Source organism: Hylobates moloch, unplaced genomic scaffold (assembly GCF_009828535.3).
Source record: "Hylobates moloch isolate HMO894 unplaced genomic scaffold, HMol_V3 SCAFFOLD_4, whole genome shotgun sequence".
Lineage (NCBI taxonomy): Eukaryota > Metazoa > Chordata > Mammalia > Primates > Hylobatidae > Hylobates > Hylobates moloch.
In genome coordinates, this window is record NW_026652279.1 from 92,680,009 (window position 1) to 92,702,397 (window position 22,389).

At 34.9% G+C, this 22,389-nt stretch overlaps 1 protein-coding gene and 1 non-coding gene across 5 annotated transcripts in view; both read right to left on the reverse strand.

Annotated features, from left to right (window-relative positions):
* The window catches only part of PAN3 (poly(A) specific ribonuclease subunit PAN3), a 164,330-nt gene that overhangs the window by 52,373 nt on the left and 89,568 nt on the right, over nt 1-22,389 (reverse strand). The window lies entirely within an intron of this gene.
* On the reverse strand, nt 11,077-11,183 carry LOC116467645 (U6 spliceosomal RNA). Its single transcript, XR_004247861.1, has one exon. It is a non-coding gene; the product is annotated as a U6 spliceosomal RNA (small nuclear RNA).

Genomic DNA, 22,389 nt, shown 5'->3' on the forward strand with positions numbered 1-22,389 from the left:
GAATCACTGGAATCTGGGAGGCGGAGTTTACAGGGAGCCAAGATCACACCACTGCACTCCAGCCTGGATGACAGAGCAAGACTCCCTCTCAAAAAAAAAAAAAAAAAAACCCTAAAGAGACAGAAATTAAAAGTGGCTCACTGTTGGCCTCTTCTCAGATTGGCATAGATAAAAAAAAAAAGTTAAATCAGACCATTATTAAAAGGCTGTGTGGAATATAAACACTGCCGTAGACTTCTGGTATCTTTTTAAGTCAATGTATCAACACCTACCAATTAAAACATTTTCATTATGATAATGGTAAGTAATTCAAAGTGTAAGTAATTCAAATGAAGACAGACACAAATGAAAAATAAAAGCTGTGAATTCCATAAAAGTGAAAATTTTTGTCTCGCTTATGTTTTTGGCCCGTAAGAGTCACTGAATAAATAAATGCCTCATGAATTAGTGTCAAGGTTTTAAATCCATTCCAGTAAAATCTGGAGTATTTGCTTCAACCAGAAAAGTTAAAAAGGGCATCCAAATCAAGTGCATCTGAGATTCCAGAGTGAAGATCATCCTAAACAGGGAAATATCAAAAACATTCTTTTTAAAATCAGTAACAAGACAAAAATATCAACTATGAGCACTTCTCTATAACATTGCACTAAAGGCCCTAGCCAGCACAAGATGACAGGAAAAAAAGCTGGACGGGAAGAAATAAAGCTATCATTGTTTGCCATCATCCAAATACAAGAATCTACAAAATATTTGAAATAAGAGTTTATCAGGGTGACCAAATACAAAAGTTTACCATATATCTAAACATCAGAAATAATCCATTTAAAAGATTTTTTTAAAGATACCAATTATGACACCAGTGAGTACTACAAAGCATCTTGTATAAAGATACAAAATCAACCTAACGAAATATGTATAAGACCTAAACATGAATAATTACAAAACTTTGTGGAAAGACATTAAAGACAACCTGGGAACAACTGGAGAGGGAGAACCAATCCATGTTCATAGACTGGAAGACAATATTTTAATGAAGATTCTTTTCAAATTATCTAAAGATTAATACAGCTTCTCTGAAGACACCATGATGCTTCATGTACCCACACATCAAAAAAGCTTCTCCCTCCTCTCATACATCAACAGCCGTACTTGCCAACATCAAATACTCTAAACCTCAACCTCACAGTAAATTCTAGTTCATTCTTCTGAAATATCTTCTTACTTGATGAAGATTTTCTTGACATCCATATGTAAAAATTATTCCCATCACTTTGTTGTTCTTTTTGCTGCAAATACCACATGTGATTCAATCTATGGGGAAGAACTGTGCCTTAATCCTCTCTGTATTCCCATCTACACATGTAAATGGCACACTGTGTAGATGGGAAATTATTAAAAAATAATTTTGTTGAAAAGAAATGGATTAGAGGTGAAGATCTCCTCTTTTCTTCGTACCAACAACCGAGATGCTAAATACAACAATAGCTATCATCATCAAATTGCCTGGAATGACAAAGGCCATCATGGAAGTACTAAGTATAACAAAAATCTGGGGGCAGAGGAAAAGCAAATGATCATGCTATCAAGCAGCATATATGTCTGTCAATACTGTTTAAAAGCAAACATGAAACAACCCACTAGACACTATGAGAGAAATAGAGGAACGTGAAGGAATCTGGGATGAAGGACATTCTTCTGACAAAGTCTTATTACTCTAGTATGTGTTACTTTTTCTAGGTCAATGCAATCTGGGTAAACCTAGGTTATACAAACAGTTTTAATGAAGTTCCAATAACCAAACTAAATCCTCAATAATAAATTGTCATGTCTAACTACATTGAAGGTAATGATTTAGATTAGAAATTAATAAAACATACATCATCTTGAACAGATGACTTGAGGGTATGTGAAGCATTATCTTCTTAATAACAAGGCCAATATCTGGGGCTTTTGCCATGAGAAAAATCATACTAAGGAACTTATGTAATCATAATCAAAATACAAAAAATGCGCTACTACTACAAATACTTCTTATTCATTTTTAACCAAATTCCCCAAATCATCCCCCCAAAGAATACATACTTATAGCCCAAAACACAGACACTATGTTTATATCCCCAAATTCTAAGAGTCCTAAACATGTTAAGAATTAATAAAGTCTCTTCTTTGACTTTCCTTATGATTCAAAGAGTAGAAATAAATAATCCAAAGTTGAGTTCAAGGAAGCCTCCCTCACAACCCCCACCCCTGCCACCACCACTTGTTATTTCAGTGCTTCAGAGACAAGCTTTGTTCCTTAGACCATTTCTATCACTGGCTCTTCTTAACAGAAGAAGAAACTGAGTTTAAGGAAGGTATTTCAGCATAATTACTATTGCAATTAAAGTTTGAATGTCACAGCATTATTTGCAATTGATGCAACCTAGTCAAAAAAATTCCCAAGCTCTAGATGACTATATACTGTATGCAAGTACAGCCTTCTGTTGAAGAGAACTTTCTTTTTTCTTTCTTTTGTCCTTTTTTTGAAACAGGGTCTCACTCTGTTGCTCAGGCTGGAGTGCAGTGGCGCCAACATGGTTCACTGCAGCCTTGACTTCCCAGGCTCAAGCAATCACATACTGCCTCAGCCTCCCTAGTAGCTTGGATCACCAGCACATGCTACCACCCCTGGCTCATTTGTGTATTTTTTGTAGAGACAGGGTCTCAAAATGTTGCCCAGGCTGGCCTTGAACTCTGGACTCAAGCAACCTTGCCGCCTCGGCTCCCAGCAAAGTGTTGGGATAACAGGCATGGGCCACCACACCCGGCCGAAAAGGAAAATTTAAAAGTGGACACAAATAAAGATATGACTGGGACAAACAAGCCATAGCCATATGTATGTTTTAAACATGGATCTCATCCCAGAATACAGTGTACAATATAAAACCAACCACTTCACCATCCAAAAATCAACAGAATCAGAAAGTAAACACTAATACTAGCCTTTACTTCTTTCCTCAAAATAATTTCATTTTTTCAATCAAATTAACCTTTGCAGAGAATATCAAATCTGGCAAAAAACGTTCTTAATCAAAAGTATCAAGCTTAACAAGGCAATGAGAATCATGCAGCTAATGGAGCGAAAGTTGAATTTTCTGCAAACTCATTTGTCTAAAGCCCAGTTTTCTAAACTCTGTCATGATGGATGACTATTTGTACTTCTAGCCTAATCAATCAAAGATATTTAAAGAATCTACTCAAATACTGGCTAGGTAATACTATCTTACTCCTATATATTTTCAACCATACCAACTTTCAAATGATTAAAATAAAATTTATACATTTATAATCTTTTAATTCTTAAATAACAAAATTATATGTGTTACCACACAGACACAGCTTTGGGATTTCCTATATCATCCCACCGCATGTTTTATCTTCAAAAAGACAATCCACTGTGCATAATTATGGCCCAGAAAATTAGGGTATGAAGATTTTTATTCTGTAGCTTAAATCCCTCATGTTTCAGATTAAAAATCCATATAATTAAACATTATAATTAATCTCATTTCCTCAAAGATTGATTTTTAAAAGCCTGTAAAGTTTTAGGGTAAAAGTTAATTATATCTTATTAATAAAATAGTTATCTAAAAAGCATGTTAGCCATAAACCAAAATATACTCACTAAACTAGCAAAATATTTACTACTCAAATTAAGTTCCATTAAATCTTAAAAATTCTAAGCCACAAATGCATACTACCTTTGCAAAGATGAATTAATCCAAGTGTCAAAAGGTTTACTTGAGAGAAATGTTTATAATCTCATATATTTAAAAAAAAGAACTTGGATTCATAAGTAGACTGCAAAGCTTCTATGCTGACCTCTCAGTGCATACAAATTCTTGCTGGCAAAAAAAGCAGTAAAATTTCTCCACTTTAAAGAAGTTTGACAATAAAATAAAAACGAAGTCAGTAAGAATACTGATGTTAATTGCCAGAACTGATTCCTTCACAAACCCTGTTTTCACAACAGCAACCCCTTACGATTAGGGGAATTAAAAGTTGCTGAACTCAACAATCCCTTCAGTTAAACAAACAGACCCCTCATAGAGCTGTCCAACGCTGCCCAAACTATCCATCCTTTAGTCGAATCAGTCAGTTTCATGAATTGTAGGATTTATCTTCAAGTCCAGTGCTGACTCAGAGGGTAGCTTGTTCCCTAGAGAAAACAACCAACAAAAATCAGAACAGCTACTGCTCATAAGCTCTTTCAACACCCAAGTGGAAAGGACAAACTTATTGGGTCCAAAAAAATAGTTCAACTTCCTTTCAACTACAGAAGTAGCCAATGAACCGAAGGCATCTATATGTCACGGGCAGTTCTTGATTAAAGCTTTCACTCAGTTACAGTGAGACTGTTAAATAGCTAACAAAGTTTTCAAGAAAAGCTATAGCACAAACCATATGGTTTCTCACTGGGAAGAAATATGAAGGGAACATAAATAGAAAGTACTGTAAGGGCCAAAGCTATTTTTATTTTGTTGTATTTTATCTTTGAAAAGTTGGTTACTTTCCTTGTGTGGGTGTGTGTGGAGTGTGGGGGGGGCGGGGGGGTGGGATTAAAAGTCTCCACCCAGAAAAGCAGTTTGGATATCTAGAGTAACTCTGCTAAATGCCATACATAATGAACTAGTGAAATGTTACATAATTCCTTAAATTCAAGGTTCTGATTCACTTGTTAAATAAAATATTCTGAATCAAAAGATTAAAAAGAGTAACATGTTCTATTTCAAGACCTGAAATAGTGACTTGCCTTATGTCTAAAACCAAAAAAAATCAACATGCATAGCCTTTGAGCTTCAAGATATGCCATAACCAAACAAGGGAACATTCCCATTTTATGAGTTAGTGGTTTTGTCTATAATACGCTATTATGAAAAAAAGGGGGGGGAAATAAGAAAAGGAACTAAAGAGCTCAAGCTAATTTCAAAACACTGAAACATCATTTTTCCTTTTGTATGAATTAGACTGAAAGTTTTTTTTGTTTACAAACGTTACTCAAGCCTGCATCCAGACAGAATCATGAAAGTGGCCAATACAACTTTTCATTAAAAAAAGTATCAATGCTATTAATTAATCAAATGAAAATCTATCCTAATCAAAATATATCTTTCTCATTTCCAAGTTTTAACATGAACAAATCTTGATTCTCAGCCATAAACTCAGTGCCTAAGAGCTCAGACTTGTGAACTACAATACAGTAGTGACCATGCATGTCTTGAAAATTGTATTCATTTGAATATAGGCATCTGACATTTTGGTTGTTTTTTTTTGTTGTTTGGTTCCTTGGTTTTTAATGCCTTATTGATTCCTCGCTTTCCCAACCTTTCAAAAGGGGTTTCAGGGGGATTAAGCACCAATGAGCTAAACACCCATTGTATAATGCCACCTGATAGACATTACCCTTTGGAGAATGACAAAATAATCGCTTATATCACTTTTCTGTATTCTTTGGTTCAAATGAGGAATCTCAGCTAAGAAAAGCGCTGCAGCCTTCCCAGCCTCCTTAACCCATGTACTGGTAAATTCCCTCCTACTGAGAAACAGGCCACCTATGGCAGTGGTTTTAAAACAGTTTTAACTACACCTTAGGCTTCTACCAGTGCCTTGGGGTTTTGTAAATGCCTGATTTGAATTTCTTTTTATCTGCTTTTCCACTATTTATTAAAAAAATAAAAACACACAAATGCAGGTTAAATTAATATGCATTCATGTTTTAACATACCAACACCAATATACTTAGTTTGTGTTGGCTTAGGATATTTTCATGCAGACCTCAAGGTAAAGCCTCTCTCATCACCATTGTGCATATATACAGATTTTTTTTATTAGGAAGGTAGTGACTCTGCAATAATCTTTGTTTAAATGCACATGTACTCAGAGAAACTTCAACACATGAGTACACAACTTACCCATGGAATTCATGATTTTCATGTTACTATATGATTAAAAATATAAAAAAGGAGACTTGAGGGATACAAAGTTAATTATTATTCTTCACCCACCAATTTCAAGCTATTATATTCCATGAAATACTACATAGCTTTGTTATTCTCACTGAATAACTTCATGAGTTAATGTAATAAACCCGAACCTGTAAATTCCAGCTTTATCTGCTTTATGTAACTTCAGGGTTGGGGGTTCACACAGGACTTCACAAGAGTACTGCTGCTATTTTTTAAAAATGTATGAAAACTAATGTTCTAAGCTCTAATTAAGTTTTGGTGCTCCCAGTTCACAGGTTCTCTAGGGGCAGAAATGATAATTAAGTCTTAAGGTTTGGCTGCCTGCTCATTTCTGAGTTCCTGTGATATAGTTAAGTTCCAACCCATCTTTCCAGTCTTATTATCTACTAGTCTCTTCTCCCCACATTCTGACAACCCTCAAGAAACAATGTGCCAAACTCTGTGAAGCTGATGGCAAATAAAACTGTTAAAAAGATTTTAAAAGAGGAGCATGAGGTACTTAACATGTAAAAAAAAAAATCTGTCTACCTCTAGACCATTTTCCATTAATTTTTCCATGTTCCAGCCCAATCTAATGTTTTCACTTGCCTAACAATGCTAATTTTAAAACAAAATTCTACTCTTTGGATATAAATATTTGAAAAGATAAAACAAAAACGAACTCCACATAACAAAAGCAGGGACTAAGAGCCTAAGTAAGATAGACCTCTGTAAAACAAAAGAATCCATATGATCTCAATATTTAAATAGTCATGCAAAATCATCACTTTTAGAGAGCTGATATTTAACCAATATGCACTGATACCAAGGTATTGTTTGCTTTTAAGAAAGACAAACAAAACAAAACACTTTGGGAAGCCAAGGCAGGAGGATCGCTTGAGTCCAGGAGTTCAAGACCAGGCTGGGCAACAAAGGGAGACCCCATCTCTACAAAAATAAAAAGAACCCTGCTCTAAGCCTATGGCTTGGTACCATGCCTGAGATTTTCTTTACAGATGTTCAGTCTTTACCTAATTCAGATTGAATTAATTTTTAAACATTCACTGAGAACATTTGTCTTTATGCTAAACTGGTTAAAACAAATAGAAAAAATAACAAACTTCACTGATTCTCAACTGCCTATTTTTAAAACAGATAAAAAAATCTTACCCTTCCTTTAAAAACCATCTCAGTTCCTCTTCCATGGAAGTTTTTTCCTTTATACCCTCATTCAAATCAGATAAAATTTACCTTCCTTCAAATTTTCTGGCACTCTGAACATTTTTTACTCTAGATGTAAAGGGGTATATGTTAGAATCTCCTGTGAATTTTTAAAAAACATAGATAAAGGCTGATGCTCCAAATCTGTGTTTTTTATTTAATAGGTCCTAGATGGGGGACTAGAGAACTTATATTTTCAAAGCACCGTATGTGATTCTGATCTGTACCTATATATGAAAGCTCATTGGAATCAGCATGAGATCAAACAGTGAGCGAGATTCTAAAAATTGAAGATATCGAGAAATAAAACCTAGGTCTAAACTCACACAGTTCACAGTCTACCATAAAGCTCATTAAAATGCTTAAAAATGTTCAATCTTAATACTTAACTGTAGCTCTCCACATGTGATCACAATAAAGGATAAAATACCCCAGGAGCATTTAACTTTAGTGGAGGAAATAAATACGTATAAAACTAACATGAAGGCCATGCATAGGGGTTCACATATGTAATCCCAATACTTTGGGAGGTGGAAGCAGGAGGATCATTTGAGGCCAGGAGTTTGACCAGCCTGGAGCAACTCTCACCAGCCTGCAGCAACCACAACTCTATAAAAAAAAAAAAATTTTTTTTAAATCAGCCGGGCATGGTAGTGAGTGCCTCTAGTCCTAGCTACTCCACAGGGTGAGGCAGGAGCCCAGGAGTTTGAGGGTGCAGTGAGGTACGATCGAGCCACTGCTTTCCAGCCTGGGCTACAGCCTATCTCTAAAATAAATACGTGTGTGTGTGTGTGTGTGTGTGTGTGTGTGTGTGTGTGTGTGTATGTATATATATTAGAGAAAGACAAAAATATTAAAAAATTATGAGATACTCAACACACTATAAAAGCAAAGAAATGGGAGATACTATGATGACTAGAGAAGTAGGTATGACTTCCAAGAAAAAGACATTTGACCTAATCAATAAAAAGTAGGCAAAGATCTCAATAAATAGGAGAGTCTTCCAGGCAACATAAGGCTCAAGCAAAGGCACAGAGATGGGGAAAAGGCTGACCATGTTCAAATACATATTCTTAAAGAACAGGAGATGTACTTCATAAAAGAGTGAAGTCCTATATGAAGTAGAGTTAAAGGGACTAGGTCTATTTAATCAGAAAAGAAAGATGGCAGTATTCTAATAGAACCTTCAATTATTTAAAGGAAGTAAACAGGGGAAAAGGATGGAAAATAATGGCGGGAAACTTCCCTTACACTGTCAAAGGCCTTTTTTTATAAGTGACACTTTAGCAGGGACCTAAGAAGAAGGAACCAGCCATGAGAAGAATGGGAGGAACGACAAATGCAGAGAACATGAATCAAACAGAGCTTTACATTATTTGGGGAATGTCAGTAAAAGCCCAGAACGGAGTACACAAGGGAAAGAATGACAGGTGAGATTATAGGTATATAAAACATATTATGCAGGCCATGGTAAGGGGCTTGGAAATTATTCTAATGACATTTAGTCATGATTTGGTCTATATGTTAAGATTACTTTCATTATTATACAAAAAAGAAATGCAAGGGTAGACCAATTAGCCTAAATAGTGCCTGGAAGAGGCTATGATGGCAAGAGTAAAAAAGGAAAATAGAAGACAGTTCATAGATATAATATGAAAGCCAAGTAGATATGGAAAATGAAGAGCACAAAAATAAATCTCAGGTTTCCTGTTCAAGAATCTTTCTTAAAATGAAGGTTTTGAAATTAAAAACAAAAAAGAAAGAAAAATAAAGAATACTCAAGAGGAAGATGATCAATTTACTCAACTTCATAAAAGCCTACACAAGAAAAGTCTTAACTCAGCAAACAGAATGTAGGATAAGAGTTAATAAATTCTAAAATGAACTGAGGTATGAAGACAAGTCAGGACACACTCTCCTAAGGCAATTAACAGATTTTCACATAGCTTAGGTAGCTACAGAGAAAACTGAAGATGGGAAAATGAATTAATCAGTTTAAAACCCTTGTTATCTGTAATTTTTATAGCATATAGAAATCATACATTCACATACACACCGATATTATCTTCATAATCATACCAAAACTCCAAAACATGAAAAATTTTAATTTTTCATAATAAACAATATATTAATGTTTTCTTCTAATTATTATCATATGGAGGCCAGTAATCTCAGCACTTTGGGGGGCCAAGGTGGGAGGACTGTCTGATCCCAGGAATTCAAGGCCGCAATGAGTTATGATCACTCCACTGCACTCCAACCTGGAAAAGAGAGCAAGACCCTGCCTCTTAAAATAGTAACAACAAAACCCACGTGGAACTGAAAGTAAGAGGAAGGGGAAGCCTGTTCTCCCTCACTGTACCAGACCACACTAGTGCTTCTTAACTGCCCCAACTCTCTTAAGGCACTGGTTCTTAAATAGGATTGACACCACAATACCTGAAGGGCTTTCTAAAAAAGACATTTATAGAACTGAAAGAAAAGAAAAATGGAGGTCTGGATGAGAAACTGGATTGGTAGGTTTAGGGGTCCTGGTCAGCAATGCATATTTTAAAGGCACCTTGGGAAATGCTGATACGCATCTTTAAAAGATTAACATGAAATCAATGTTAATGGAATAAAACAGAATTTCTGTTGAAATAAATGGAACTATATTCTTTTTATAGAAATACAAAGGGAAAACATCAGGGAGATTAGATTTTAGAAAGACTATAAACCTGGTATTTGCCAGTGAAACTATAAAAGCCTGTTTAATTTCTACAATGATTTCATGACATCCTGAGGTACCTCTAAAGCTTCCTCAAGGAATAAATGTTCAAACACAAAATTAATTTGCAACATAAAAAAATGCACACAGCTACACAATATACTTTTCCTCCAAACAAAATAAGCCACAATTCTAATAAGAATGTCATAAATTTCCAGGCCGGTCATGGTGGCTCATGCCTGTAATCCCAACACTTTGGGAGGCCGAGGTGGGCAGATCACTCGGGGTCAGGAGTCTGAGACCAGCCTGGCCAACATGGTGAAACCCCATCTCTACTAAAAATACAAAAATTAGCCGGGCGTGGTGGTACACGCCTGTAATCCCAGCTACTCAGGAGGCTGAGGCAGGAGAATCACTTGAGCCCAGGAGGCCGAGGTTGCACTGAGCCGAGATCATGCCACTGCACTCCAGCCTGGGCAACAGAGTGAGACTCCGCCTCAAAAAAAAAAAAAAAAGTGTCATAATTTCCAAATATTAGGAAAAAATGCACTTGAGCAAATCACAAAAATCCCTTCTCCTCTATATGAGGTTTTTAACATAATTTTTTTCCACTTTTTAAACAATTACTAAAAGCAACCATCTGAAGTTACAACCCTGATTTTACCAATACATTTGCCTTTCAGAATTACTGATTTAAAATTTTCATACTCTAGTTTAACAATCTGCATGCTGGATATCTATTAAGCTACTCAAGAAAAAAAAAAGATAATAGTATTCTAATCTGTAAATTCAGATAAGTTTTACAGTGAATCTAACCTAAAAACTTGTTCTGTAAAATTGATGAGGAATATGTACACTCACAAATCATTATTTTCACAGAGGGCTGATTTCCCCATAAATCAGTTATTTTCTGTCAACAGGTTACAATTTTAGCCTAACATAATAAAAGGGAGTCTTTAAAAAAAAAAATGTTTTTGAATAAAGGTTGCTCATCCTTGAACTCAAATTAACAGATCCCTTATCTAAATACTTAATGTGACTCCTAATACATATATATGTAATTTTGTGTATATCATTTGTTTTTATGCCAATGGAAATTAAATTCTCAGTACAGTATTTCATAAATTTTTATTTTTTAATCTTTATAAATTTTTAAAAATATATTATAATGCAGAACACTTCATGAATTTGGATGTCATCTTTGCACAGGGACCATGCTAGTTTTCTCTGTACTGTTCTAATTTTAGCGTATGTGCTGCCAAAGTGAGTATACATTTCAAAGAATTTTTTTTTTTATGCTGAAGCTACTAGAGCTTCATCTTCTATATGCAAATATAACATATCCCACTTAAAGTGGGTCAAATCAATAGCTACCATTAAAACAACAGTTTTTTAAGATGTGATAGAACAATTTTCTATTCTTGAAGTATCCAACATCTAGATTCGTGGTAAACTGAACCTTCGATTCAAAGACTATGCTCTTTATGATACCTAATTCTACTCTTATTTTGCTGTCCTTCAATGTCTATCTTAACAACAGTCACGTCTTGGAAATTTCTAACCCCTTATCCTCATTTTTACAGCCTCCGGGTGGGCGGGGGGAACCAGGAATTCTGTGAATGAGACTACAAAGATATTACAAATAAAGTATTCTTTTTCATTTTTTTGAGAAGTAAACAAGAACTGGTTTTCACTTTTGGGTAAATATAAAGGAAAAGTGTGAAATGTTTACCTTATGACTGTGTAACAGTGACATTTCAATTATAACACCATGAACTGATTAAAAGTACAAAATCCTCTCTTTATATTATGCAATAAAATGACAAATTTTGAAGCACTCTAAAAAGTTTTAATTAATTAACTTATTTATTTTCATTTTCAGAGACAGGGTCTCACTGTGCTGCCCAGGCTGGAGATCAATTGTGTGATCATAGCTCACTCCAGCCTTGAACTCCTGAGCTCAAGCAATCCTCCCGCCTCAAGCTCCCAAGTAGCTGGGACTACACGTGTGTGCCACCATACCTGCCTATGGTTGTTGTTTGTTTATTTGTTTTGAGAGACCAGGTCAAGCTGTGTTGCCTAGACTTATTTTTATATGTAAATCACCTTTAATAGAGGCCATGTGGATCTAACCCAAATAATTGCAACTTAATTTCCATCTCTGATTTTCCCCTTAATAACTACAGAATTTCATCAACTAATTTATATAATTCTACTTCATTTTGGCTGAATATCTATCTATGATAGATACTTAGACTATCTGGTATTAGAAATACTGTAAGCATTACTAAAATAATTAAGTACCTTAAAGCTTCCTCATAAAATGTATTTAATCTTATTGACCAAACTCAGGCACATAATGTCAATTTATATGATGAATTTAACCTGAGCTGTATCAAGCACACAGTCCTCAATATTTGATGGCGATCACAGCCTGCACAACTACTTTGTTTTCCTGGTCTACACGTAGTAATCTTCCCTTTGACGTAACTTCAGTCTTGCCTGTATTAATGGTGTCATTTCTAGATGAACTGTCATTAATTAATTCAACAAATATCATTAGAATATTGACTGTATAAAGTGCAGTGCCTAAATCCCAAAAACATGAATAATTCAACATATTTTAAAAAACCAGCATCAGGGTTTTAACTATACTAGTAGGAACCTTACCCATTGGCCTGTAATAGTAGGTTACTTACTTTGGTCTCTATAATGTTTGAAGAAACAAAACAGTAACCTACCCGCTTGTCCCCAAACTTGGCCAAATGATCTAAAATGATGGGATCTCCCTAGACTCTACAATGGTGGCAATCTTTTAAATAATAACACTTATTTAAACGAAGTATCAAAACACGGGGAAGAAAGGTGTTAGCTACTAAATATAAATTTTTGGTTCAAAAGAACCATTTTTTTCTTCTTGAGTGGTAGTGAATGTTTGAGTAAATGGTGTCCTTCATTCATAGTGATAAATTGTGTTGTTTTGTTTACAAACAAGAAACTCTAAGACAAGAGTGTCTTATGAAAATTAATTACAAAAATTCACACAAAAAAGTAAGATTTAGTTAACAATGTAATTTTAATTTTGGATTTCTTTCCAATGAAAAAAGCTACCACCGAAGTACAAACAAAAATTAAAGTTGATCTCAAGAAAACTGTGGTTGAATCAATAAGCACCTCTTATTTATCTAACATTAACAACAATTTAGTTGTTTTCTCTTATTTTCTCTTTCTTTTTTTGCCAGGACATGTTCTCATGTGAACAAGTTAGTTGATGTTTTTGTAACCATTTTAAAACATACATATTAAAGTGTAACATGTAAATAAAAGACATCTGATTACTAGTTCCAGAACCACAGGGTTGTTGTTTTTTTTTTTCCATCCATGGGACTCTGCTTGAGGGTTTTATATTTTAAACAGCCACAGTACTTATGCTACTCATTTCCTAAGTATCTTGAAAAACTAAAAGTTATAGTAACTAATTTATATTTTGTCTCACTAACATTACCAAGGTGGAAGGAATCCCTGTTTCCCAGATCTATTCATGACTAAGCATCGGCAACTCCTACTATATTCATGAATTCAACAATAACTCTAGTAATTCAGAACACAGACATTAACCAGAAATGAAGTGATACTAGCCTCAGCCAAAGGATAATGTAAAGCTCATGTACCTTATTCACAGGAAACAATTCAAGTCCTTGACTCAAAGCCTTTTTCTCATTAAAAAAAAAAAAAGTTACTAAAAGATATATTTGTGTTCTTAGCTCTCAGCAGATTAGGAGGAGGATGAGAAAGGGAGATTAAGAGGAAAGAGGAGATAAGAACAACAAAAGTTCTAAATCGAGCAGTCATTCTCAAAATGAAGTCCCAGGACAAGCAGCAGCATCAGCAACACCTGGGAACACATTGGAAAAGCAAATCTTCCCTGGTTCACCCAGAGCTACTAAATCAGAAACTCTGGGGATGGAACCACGCAAATGCTGGGGTTTAACCATCCTCTAGGCGATTCTGGTAGACTGAAATTTGAGAATCACTGTCATACACAGCACAACAGAGTTACCAATAAAAAAGCCAATAAAAACAAACAAAAAAATGATCAAAGCAAGCTTGCCAGATTATGGCCATTCAAGGCACTACTTTCAGGCACTTTAAGAGATTCAGAAGCAAGAGAAAGACCTTACCGTCAAAAAGTTATAATTAATTCATTGGAGCAGAAGATCAGTGGAAAGAATAACAAATCTAAGTGATTACATAACTTGAAATAAACTCCTCTACAAACTTGGATATGTAAAGGGTATCAGTGTATTCTGGTTCAATACAATTACTGAGGCACATATAGTTGAACGAGAGTCATCAATAAATAAGATTATATTTTGTTTTAAGCCAGAGAGTACCATGGAAAAATTTCCGAAAATATAAAGTTCTGACAATTAAAACTGTAAACTTCTGATATCCAAAAAATTCAAGTATGCTGGAAAGATTCATTTCCCCTGACGCTAGATAAATCAGTTATTGCAGCTGCTTTGGTGATATTTTTAAAGTCATTACAAAAGATGCAAATGAGAAAATATCTCAAATGTATATTCATGAGATAACCAGGATCAACTGTTAAAACTTTTGCTTCTAAAGGAGGCTGGGAAATGTAGCCAAGCTGCTTAAAATCATTTAAGTCCAGATTTTAGTCAAAAGTCATCATAGGAGAAACTTCCAGGGTTGGGTCATCCCATCTTCCCATTCTTGCTCCTTCATGCTCTTCCCCTTCCTTTCTAGCTCACTTGAGAGATGCTGAGAAGCTCTTGACCTGTGTCCCTTATAAGATATGTGAAGAGCATCCTAGCCAACCTGAACACCTGCCTTGGAGTGTTACAAAAGCAAGAAATTTTTTTTTGTCATACGAAGCCATGTCATTACATTTTGGACCCATTTGGGCAGTTTAACTTACACCACCTCACACACAGGGAGCAATAAGATTATGACCTACATTAACTATGGCTGAGACAGCAGCTGGTGAATACACTGACACCCTTTACATCAATACCAATTAACATCAATAGGATGTTAATATATTTAATCTTAATGTTAATTTATTGTTTACTGATGTTAATTTTACTGTTTTCTCAAAGGTACCCCCACCAAATGACTACTAGTTATTAGTTACTATGTATAGGAATACCATGCTAAAATCTAGACAACATGTAAAATATAGAAAAGTGCTTATGAAATCATAAGAAAACATCTTATTTCAGACATATCAATATGTAAGAGATTCGTGACTGAAAAATTTAGAACTAAACATTATTACCATAATAAATATGCAATCCACATCTAGGTTGTTGCAGGCATTTATGAGTAGGATTTACATGCCTATGTGCATTGCGGGGTTGAAAAAGGCCACATCTATAATTCCTCTCCTTTCAGTAAGACCCTACCTACTTGCCCTACTCTAGAGTAACTACATCTGAAAGGCAGTAAGAATAAGAAAAAGATGAATTTCATGGTCAAGCTGAGAAGAATCAAAGGATAATTCAAGAAATAGAAGCGGCTACAACCATCTGATTCATTGCTATAGAATTAGAGGACCACTCCTAACTAGACATGTAACACACAGAACAGTAAATTTATTCACACAAATACTATCTTCTCCACTGAGTAGGCATATTGCTCTGGATATCACTGAGCTAAAAGGTTAAAGAAAAAACGATCTCTGGTGCTCTCAACCTACTTGACTAAAGAAGGAGGTGGGAGGAAGATCAACATCTAACTCTCCACGTTCAGCTATGAAACAGATCAGAAATATTCTTGGGCATTTATTTACACCTGTTCTCTCTGCTTCTCAGTTCATCCAGAACCAATACAACACTCTGATTCACCCCAGACTCTAAGCTTACATTTGCTGAAACAAAACTCCCCTCATCTCCACCTATGAAACAAAGGGAGCCATGGGAAGATTTTCTATTTACACAGAATATGTCAAGAAATCCGTATGCCTTCTAAAATCTTTCTTAAGTCTAGTACAAATGTTATCCTTCCCTTTTTATTACTTCGCACCACTGTCTTCATTTCTGTCTCTTTACTGTCCTCTATGCTTCTACAGATGCCCATGTCTCAAAAACACAGAATTTTAGATTAGAAAGACTTAAAATCATCTACTATTACCTTCTTATAGAACTGAAGACTCTAAAACACAGAAACCAAGCGGTATGCTGAAAATCACATAGCTGCTTCAGTAAAACCGGTACCATGTTCTAAAGGCAATCAAGTCATAATACACTGAAAGCAGTCCAAGAGCAGCAAGAGACTTTGCTGCAGCTGTAGATCACTGGATTGGTAACTCTTAAAGGGAATCCTTACCCACTCCCATCCAGCCCCTACCCCCTAATTATGGGACAAAATAGCCAATTCAATGAGATTTAAACAGGAAGTTCACAAGAGGAACTCTTATACCTATCAGGACCCATTAACCAGGGATTCCACAACCAGTAGAATATTATCTACTGGTAGCTATTTAAGCCTTACCTGACAGGTCTCCAAGCCAGCTGCAGCAGCCACATCCCTCTCTGCGCCATAAACGTCTCGCCTCAGTTTCCTGAAATTCCCAACTGAGAAGGGAATATAGCCAGCAGGCACTCCCAACCCTGTTATGATTCTACAGTTCTACTGTTAGTAAATTTCCCGGGGCATCACAATCTGTGTCCTTACATATGCATACACAGAGGAGCTTCTTTCTAGGATAAGCTCCTCATTACAGGGCAATTAAAAGGTCCACTTCACAAAAACCTTGAGATCCCTCATCTTAATCATAAAATAGTTGTTAATTTACTTGTTTTTTAATGTAGAAAGCAATCTCCAAACTAAATAACTTGGAAAGATTTGAATGAATCTGCTGAATATACCTGAAAAACAAAGTAGTTACAAAGAATGGAAACATGCAATTTAAAAATACAAATACTTTAATTGGTTATAAGAGTGCTTCAGCATCTCAAAACACACAGTGTCTAGTTTTGATGCTGTTAAACTTTTTCAACAGGCACATTTCTGTTCCTCATTTGACTATTCACCTGAATATTCTTGAACATTTGCAGTTTTTAGAAGTTCTTCAAAGATGTTTATTAATTAAAATTCACTGTACTTAATAGATACCTAACAATTACAAAATTATTTTCCAAGCAAAAATTAAGCCTTATCTATTGAGCAAGCATTTATTAAGCACCATTTATACCTAAATTTGTACTAGATGAGAAATGGCATGGTCCCTTCTTCTTAAGCAATTTGTGAGATGTTTAGGAAATCTAATTAATATTTAAAACAATTAGAAGGCTACTTTAATGCCAAACTACCATTATTGATATTAAGTACAAAACTAATCTGAAGAATTCAATTTAGACAGAAATATCAAATTAATTTGAGCTATAATTATTTGACTATCCCACAGAATCCATTTAACAGTAGACTTCTGAGAAACAATTACAAGGAAAATCTATTATGTTTATTAAAACTGGTGATATTTAAGAACTACATAAATATGGTTATAATTTTTATTTTTAATAATTATATCACTTAGTAAACACAAAATAATCTAAAGCAATAGCTTATGGAGTTTTTGTGCCTTGAAAGACTTAACGTAGAGCCCTAAAACACACAATGAAATTTAAAGTCTGAGCTTAGATTTTCACCATCTTCAAGACCATAGATTCATCCTGTTTCCCCAAAAAAAGAAGAGTTTCCAAAGAGTTTCCTATTTTCCCAATGGTACACTCCTTAGCTGGATATCATAGTAGTAATATAGCTAGGTAGACATATCTGTGGATTTAATTTTACCCACACTAGTGTTCCATTCCTTATGACTTATAAGAGTTCACCGTTTTGGACCTATACAATTCATTGAATTGAATAATACTTCTCCCCAGTTGCCTGATGCCATCTTGTCTGTCTTACAAATAAATCAGTTATATAGACACACACAGAACTAGTCTGAAGAATAAAATAACTAAAAGAACTATCATATAGGAAATTTTTTTTTCCCATTCAGCAAAAAAGGAGAGGACTAGGACAAGTGGATGGAAGATAGACAAGACTTTGGTTTAGCAGAAGACTGAGTTTTCTTTTATATTCAAATTATTAAAATGTACCCTGGGCTGGCTGCCTTGGTTAGTTAATGAATTCCTTATATTTCTGTAAGTGACTAAGCAGAGATTAGATGACAATCTGTCAGAAATGCCACCTCCAGACTGGCGCAAGGCTCGACTATGTAAATCCCAAAGGTTCCACTTAGATCAATAACCAATATCATGTTATTGCCTAATCCAACTACTATGTAATTTAAATACATAAAACCTCCATTTCCTCATCTATGATATGAAATGCCATAGACCTAATCGATCACGGAATTTTATTTTTTAGCACAGAACTTTAAAACTGAAAACGATCTGCTTATCCCAACCCTTCAACATTATAAGAGTAAGTAACTATTTTTAGTCTACAACATTCATAAAAAGTTTTGATATTTCTGAACAAGAACGACAAATATTAATTTCCCCTTTTTCTTTCCCTTCCCTTTTTCCCTCACATATTTCTCAAGCTAAAAATGTTTATTTAAAAAAAGGGTATTAGCCAATTTTACCCACCAATTTGGCACCATAACCTCAGGAATATATAAGAAATGACTGTTCAGTATTTTTAAAAAACTGGATGTAAGAACATAATTTTCTTTGGATTTATTTTCTCAAAAGCTTACAATAAATACACTTGGTAATAAATGAATACAATTATTTAATAATGCTAATTTTGGTATAATAATTAGATGATTCTCTCCATATCAATCATATGAGTTTGCCTTAATAATATGCAACAAAGACTGAGTGGGGTGGCTCACCCCTATAATTCTAGCACTTTGAAAGACTGAGGAGAAAGGATCACTTGAGGCTAGTTTGAGACCAGCCTGGAAAACATAGTGAAAACTCGTCTCTACAAAAAAATTTAAAAAGAATTTTTTTAATTGGCATGTGTCTGTAGTCCCAGCTACTCAGGAGTTTGAGGTGGGAGAATTGCTTGAGCCGGAGCTGGAGTCTGCAGTGAGCTACGGTGGTGCCACTGCATTCCAGGATGGACGACAGAGTGAGACTCTCTCTCTAAAGTAATAATAATTTACAAGAAAACATATCTAATGATTAAAAAAAAAAAACCCTGCACTATTTTCATCTTGAAGGAATGAATACTGACAAATGCTGAAAATCACTGTGACTCATTTTCTCATTTATAAATTAATGATGACATTTGCAAATATAAGAACTCATCTCTGCCCCTCCCAAGGGCCCACACATAATAATTAAGCAGAAGGAGAGATGCTCAATTCCTGAGACACAACTGTGCACTAAACCACCAAATGATACACAAGAACACCACGCAAAAATGTGTGCTGCTCCTGCTGCACTTACAGTCACTTTCAAACACACTATGGCACTGTAAATTTGTTAACACTGAGGTAATTAAACCTAAAGTACACGAAGACTTAGTTAACTATGTCTACTATTAAAAATGCTCGGGAAAATTCTGATGAAAAAGGACATTCAGCAATTAGTTCTCATGACAAAATTACTTTTCGGCCGGGCGCGGTTGCTCACGCCTGTAATCCCAGCACTTTGGGAGGCCGAGGCGGGCAGATCATGAAGTCAGGAGATTGAGACCATCCTGGCTACCACGGTGAAACCCTGTCTCTACTAAAAATACAAAAAAAAATTAGCCAGGTGCAGTGGCAGGCGCCTGTAGTCCCAGCTACTCAGGAGGCTGAGGCAGGAGAATGGCGTAAACCCGGCAGGCCGAGCTTGGAGTGAGCCACTGCACTCCAGCCTGGGGGACAGACAGAGACTCTGTCTCAAAAAAAAAAAAAAAATCACTTTTCATGGCACAAAAATTAAAGTATAAACTATTATTTCATATATTATGCACATTCATAACTTCGTTTCCAGAGATCTAGTCAAAAAAATCCTCTGCCTAAGCAAGAGCTAGTAGAAAAATGTATCTTTAGGCTATGTGTTACTTAAAAGTATTCTTACTGTATGACACTCTGGAAATTAGTCTTAAGTTGTGTTAAATCAGTGGTTCTCCGGGAGGTGGAGGTTGCAGTGAGCAGAAATCGTGCCACTGCACTCCAGCATGGGCAACAAGAGCAGAACTCCGTCTCAAAAACAAAAAACAAGAAACAACAGTGGTTCTTAAATTTTGGAAGGCTGTGAACCTCTGAGAGAATAATAAAAGCTGTTGCCAGAGAAAAATCCCTATTTACAAATAAAAATATGCATAACTGGAGGGATTCTCAAAGACAATGAAGCCCAGGTGCCATATCTGTAGTATCATTAAAACAACTAACTTCACAAAAGATACTTAGAAATGTAGCTATTGTTCATAAGTTCAATGTGCATAACAAAATTGTATCTATAAATCCTTGATTCCTTAAATTAAAAAATAAAATGGGTGTGTATACAATTTGATAGAAATACATGCCACATATTTTAATGCCTTTTAAACCTAATTAGCTGTGATTAAATTCAACTATTTGTATAAAATTTTATTTCTTACATTGAGACATATACCAAAAACATGACTTATTTTTTCTTAAGTGATCAAAACAAATTTTTAAAAAGCAATGTGATTCACTCAGGGTCTCCTTTGTGCCAGGCATTATGCCTTTGTTCCTCATAATTTGAGGAAACCCACTCTTAATATCCACTCAACTTTGCTCAAATATTAGGCCAAAATAAACTGGCCTAAAAATTTTGACAAATATATTTGGTCAAAAATATATTTAGATATATACTTTCCCATACGTAATGAAAATGTTACCCTAGTTTACATAAGTGTCGAAGTATTTAAGGTTTCATATTTTATAGTAATTTGATACTTTCACGGGCAATAGTTTTGGGGATAGAAACTTTAAAAGAAAATTAAAAACTTGTAACTAAAATCAATGAGTTACACCTATAATAGACAGCAAGCATTAAAAATAAACTAAATCACCACTACCGTAGGTAAATAAACTATTTATTCTATAACCTTACACTGCAAATGTCAAGAACCCTTCCTTAAACAAAACAGTATTTGTAGGTAAGAAATGATGGAAGACACTGAGAGTACAATAGTTTTTCCGAAAGGCAGACTTAAATATTTTTTCTTTGCTCATCTCCAGAGTGTTAAACCAATAACCAAGCAGAAAAAATAATTAATGCAAAATAATTCATCATTGTTAAATATTTTAACTGAGTTGTCATGTGAATGAAGAGCACTTTTAAAATAATAGTCATTAAGAATTCAAGAATACATTTCATATGATATAATGACCTATTTCCAATGGTTCCAGAGAGTGATCACTTTCATCGTTAAGAGGAGCCAGAATAACCATTTACTGCTAGGGCTATGTAGAAGAATAGTTTTTCAGCTAATTTAATTTTTAAATTAATTAATTTCACCCTAAGTTTCTATTGTGAGGTCCAATTGGGACCAATGAATGAATATACCTACCTCCAAATAAGCTTATACCTATACCATAAGCATTAATGGATTTTTAAAACTGAATGTTTTTAAATTTAAAATTCTCTTTAATAGTTTTAACTCTTCCAACTGAAAAGGCTAATTTTTTTTTGAATGGCATGTCTAAATTAGTTTCATGAAATAAGTTAACAAAATGTTTATTTCTGATACAAGGAAGGAAGTATTGTTAGGCCAAAATAAACTGGCATGTAATTAAGAAGGCCAAAGTTTTCTGATTGCTATATGGATCCCATTATTGCGGGTGCTTTGGAAAGAGACATATAAAGTTGAATTACAACACTGCTCAGAAGTCTAGACAATGTCTGCCTAAGAAATTTTAAGATGTGTAGCTCACTTGTAGATTATGCTCATGTAAACAATGTGAACACACCTCAACGAGAGAAAAATCATAGCAGTATATTACTTACAATAAAACTTTTAAGCTACCAGAGATATTCAATTCTGACACTGCTCTCTAGGGAAGAAATGAAAATGCTTACAAATTTAACTGAACCTGAAAAAAAACCAAAGTAGAAGAAAAGGTAAGGGAACAAGTCGGGGGAGGGGAGTTGGAAGGGAGACGGGTAGTAAGAGAGAATGGTGGGGAAATGAGGCGCTGAAAAAATCCTTAGCAACACAAGGTTATTAAGCTCTGAGTATTGATACTTTAATGCTAAAACAGATGCTCTGCTCCACCGTGTTATCTTTATCTTCTCTCATTTTTCTTCCCAAAGAGGTCCTTGAATTAGATATATGAGTATTTAAATCAAAGATTTACTTACTAACTGGATTAAGCCCTAGAGACAGTACCAGTTCCCGGCTGATCTAGATATATCCTTTGGCTTTGTTTTAGTGTGTGTATACATTTCATTTTGTTTCTGTTTTTTTTAATGTCCAAGACCAAGTGATGATTTTCCTGTATAGGTTCTAGAAGCATAATTTGTGTGTGCAACT